Here is a 4,657-nt window from a genome sequence, read left to right on the forward strand (position 1 = left end):
AACAAAACTGGCTATTTGTAGCATCAGTTGCCTTCTAGGCAGAGTGGATTTTGACAGGTGGAAGGTCCTTTGCTCTGGAAATCAACTAGGTGGGGACAGGATCAGGGAAGAGCTAAAGTTCTTTACAGAGGAAAAGAAGAATTTTACGAGGCCATTAAATCCATGTTTTGATTTGGAAAAATTGTCCGGGATATATTAATTTTTAAAAGCAAAAAGCAGGGGTGCTTGGGTGGCTTAGTCAGTTAAGCCTCCGACCTAGCCTCAGGTCACAATCTCACAGTTCAGGGGTTTGAGCCCTGTGTTGAGCTCTGTGCTGACAGCTCAGAGCCTAGAGCCTGCTTCGGATTCTGTCTCTGGCTCTCTGCCCCTCCCCTGCTCACTCTCCCTCTCTAAAATATGAAATAAAACATTAAAAAAAAAAAAGAAAAGAAAAAAGCAAAGGGACCCTAGCTGGCTCAGTCAGTAGAGCATGTGATTTTTTTTTTTAGTTAAAAGCAGCCTTAAAAACTCCAGCAACTCAGAGCCCGTTGTGGGGCTCGAACTCACAAACTGAACTCACGAACCGTGAAATCATTGATGAGGTTTTGGGGTGATGGGGGGGGTTGGATCTGACAGCCAAGAAAGAATTCTTGAAGACTGTCTTTGGTGCAAAAACGTGATTTTATTAAAGCTTGAGGACAGAACCCTCGGGCAGAAAGAACTGCACTCTAAGTGTGGGGGGTGGGGACTGTTTTATGGAATTGGTGGGAGAGGAAGAGATAAAGTCAAGAGGGAGTTCCTAAAAGGATTTTCATATGCTAAAGATCACAGATTATTGGAGGCCTAGCTATTGTCAAGCTAAGGCTGTTTTTCCTTCTAGCATAGCATTAATATTAAGACAGGGAGTTCCAGGATTTTAGGCCATTGATGGGATTGCCTTTTTCTTGTAATTTACTAAGATATTTGTGAACTGATGGAGACTCAGTGAGTGTGATCTCTACAGTTAGCCATTTGTTTTCTTTCCTTTCCTTTGTTCTTGGGCAGCAGGAGCGCCTGAGGAATATCACACAGATCCCACCACGGGGCGGGGGCGGGTAGTGTGCTAGCTTGTGCTTGGCCCTCAGCTTGCCTTATGGTCTCTCATCATGACCTGAGCTAAAATGAAGAGTCTGACGCTCAACCAAATGAGCCACCAGGTGCCCGAGATTTTAAGTCATCTTTCCATCCAATGTGGGTTTGAGTTTAGGACCCTGGGATCAAGAATCATATGCTCCATTGACTGAGCCAGCCAGACACCCCCCCAAAATATATTTTTGACTATTACAAAAGCTTATTTCACAAAAAAGTTCAATATGAAAATGCACACGACCTGATTTTTATATTGTAGTAAAACAGGTTCTGTGGAGAGATGGGTCTTGTAGAAGCAGTTCATTTCTTCTCGTGAACACATCCACTGTTTATACTTGTTTCAAGGCTTCTAACATGATGATACTATTTCCTCAAATTACCACCATTCAAGTATTGTTCTGTTGCCTATTAGTTGCCATCTCCACACATTCATCTCTTACAAGATTCATAAAGAGCTCAAACCCCTAGAGTATTCCTTGGACATATCTGCCACCATCTAATTTAAATAATTTATTGTCCATAAATATTTTCAACTCCAGAGGGTGAGCTTTGCTCATGGTGACTACTCAGTGAGCTCAAAGATTCCAGGGGCACCTGGGTGGCTCAGTCAGCTAAGTATCCAACTTCAGCTCAGGTCATGATCTTACGGTTTGTGGGTTCAAGCCCCACGTTGGGTTCTGTGCTGGCAGCTCAGAGCCTGGAGCCTGTTTCAGATTCTGTGTCTCCCTCTCTCTCTGCCCCTCCCCCGCTCATGTTCTGTCTCAAAAATAAATAAACTATTAAAAAATTTTTAATAAGAAAAATTCCAAAATATTTTTTAAGTAAGGTATTTTAATTTTTTGTTAAAGATTATAATTTTAAGTAATCACCACACACCCAGCATGTGGCTGGAACTCAAAACCCAAAGATCATGAGTTGCATGTTCTTCTGACAGAGCCAGCCAGGCATCCCTAAGTACAGGGCTTTTATTTATTTATTTATTTTTAAATCTTTTTTTTTTTTAATATTTTTATTTATTTCTAGAAGAGAGAGAGAGACAGCGTGAGCAGGGGAGGGCCAGAGAGAGAGGGAGTCACAGACTGAAACAGGCTCCAGGCTCTGAGCTGGCAGTCAGCACAGAGCCCGACGCGGGGCTCGAACCCACGAACCGCGAGATCATGACCTAAGCGAAAGTCGGACGCTCAACCGATAAGCCACCCAGGCGCCCCTATTTATTTTTAAATCTTTAAAATTTATTTCTGAGAGAGAGAGAGAGAGAGACAATGTGAGCAAGGGTGGGGGGCGGTTAGAGAGAGAGGGAGACACAGAATCTGAAACAGGCTGTGCTGACAGCCAGCTCAGAGCTTGACGCAGGGCTCAAACCCACCAATGGTGAGATCGTGACCTGAGCCGAAGTCAGATGCTTAACCGACTGAGCCACCCAGTCACCCCAGCATGGTGCTTTTAAAGAAGCACTACATTTATTTGGTGCTTAATTTAAAAAACACCAAAGGACATACAGTAAAATGTTTCACTCCCACTCTATCTCCCAGGCAGCCAGTCTCCTACAGAAAGACAACAAATATTACAGAGGTTTTGTGTATACTTCCAGAGATAGTCTCCGTATTTACAAATATAGGGAATGTCAGGGAAATAGGGTGTCTATTTCCCTAGTTCCCGCTTTTAAAAACCCACATACAAAGAGAAGCGTGAACATAGCGTTTTAAACCTAGCTTCTCTTTTTTTGCCTAATCTACCTTCGTGTTTCCAGTGACCCATAGTAATGTTATGGTAATGACTTCTTCAGTGGCGAATGCAGTCAGTGCTTTGCACCTAGAAGGAATCCAAAGCATTCGCAAATAGAACTAGACTTCCTGAGCTGGAAGTGTATTCAGAGATGAGGTAGTCTGCTTCTATATTTTACAGATAGGATAATTTACAGAAAGTCAAAATACCTTCCCGACGTCTTACAGTAATATATACAGTAAAGGCATGGATGAGAGCCAACTCAAGGGATGACCCACATCATTTCAACACAAGTGTGTTTAGGGTTAAAATGTTAAGCCCTAGCAAGTATAGAAATTAATAGGATCCCCTGTAGTGATAACTGATGAAGTTTTGGGGTGATGATGGGGCCTGGAATCGACTGACAAGAAAGAATTCTTAGACGGCTTTGGTGCGAAAAAGTGATTTTATTAAAGCTCAGGGCAGGAAGAACTGCACTGGGGTGTGAAGAGTGACTGCTTTTATACTATGGATTTGGGGGAGGTAAAGTCAAGAGGGAGTTCCCAAAAGGATTTTCATATGCTAAAGATGACAGATTATTGGAGGCCTAGCTATTGTCAAGCTAAGGTTTTCGCTCTAGCATAGTATTAGCATTAAGAGAGTAGGGAGTCCTGAAGAAACTTTTTACTCTGCCTGCCTCAAGTAGTGGTCAATGGGCCGCAGGTTATGAGGAAATTTAATTCTGCCATTTCCCTCTGCATTTGTTTTCCACATCAATAGCTAATCTGTACAATGATTTTCAGTTTAAAAAGTTGGGGCGCGGGGCGCCTGGGTGGCTCAGTCGGTTAAGCATCCGACTTCGGCTCAGGTCATGACCTCGCAGTTCGTGGGTTCGAGCCGAGCCCCGCGTCGGGCTCCGTGCTGACAGCTTAGAGCCTGGAGCTGCTTCAGATTCTGTATCTCCCTCCCTCTCTCTCTGACCCTCCCCGGCTCACGCTGTTTCTCTCTCTCTCAGAAATAAAACATCGGAAAAAAAGTTGCGGCACCTGGAGGTCTCACTCAGTTAAGCCTTGGACTCTTGATCTCATCTGAGGTCATGACCTCATGTCATGACGCCAAGTTCCAGGTGGATTCTCTCTCCCAAAATAAAGAAATAAAATTAAAAAATTTTTTAACGTTTATTCATTTTCGAGAATAATTGCGAGAGAGACACAGCATGAGCGGGGGAGGAGCAGAGACGGAGGGAGACACAGAACCCGAAGCAGCTCCAGGCTCCGAGCTGTCAGCACAGAGCCCGACGCGGGGCCCGGGATCGAACTTACGGACCGCGAGACCGTGACCTGAGCCACCCAGGCGCCCCAGGAAATAAAAAAATTTTTAAAGGTAATTTCCTCTCAAAGGTAACCCTGTCTACACTGTAGAGAGCACGACCAGCGGAGTATGGGTTTTCCCGTGTGGGTCGGGAAGGCACCGCTAATGCGTTCCTGGGGAAACAGGAAAGGCTGCTGGGGCGCAGGGCGGAAGCGGGTAGCACAGCCCCCGGCGACCCGGACCGCGCACGACTTCAGGACGGACACGAAGCCGCTCCCGTCCCTCAGCCACGTCGGCGGGGCCGGCGCGGGCCTGCTGACGCGCGCCGGGCGCTTGTTCCGCNCCCCCCCGCTCCCACCTCCACGAGGGAAACCTAGGAGGCGATTGGTCGCTCTGGTTGTCCATCAGGTCAGTCTCACTGCCATTGGCAGCCGGGCCGGCAGTCGTCGACCGGCTCCTGCGAGACCCTGCGCCACCGCGGAAGCCGGGATTGGCCGAGGTCTGGGCCGCTGCCCTTCACTTCCGGCCCCCGCGA

General features: G+C 46.5%; 1 pseudogene; it reads right to left on the reverse strand.

The window, feature by feature from the left end:
- Nucleotides 1-1,436: 1,436 nt before the first annotated feature.
- On the reverse strand, nt 1,437-1,664 carry LOC144231533 (small nuclear ribonucleoprotein G pseudogene; annotated as a pseudogene).
- Between the last annotated feature and the right edge of the window lie 2,993 nt (nt 1,665-4,657).

Source organism: Crocuta crocuta, unplaced genomic scaffold (genome assembly GCF_008692635.1).
Source record: "Crocuta crocuta isolate KB4526 unplaced genomic scaffold, BGI_CrCroc_1.0 scaffold528, whole genome shotgun sequence".
Lineage (NCBI taxonomy): Eukaryota > Metazoa > Chordata > Mammalia > Carnivora > Hyaenidae > Crocuta > Crocuta crocuta.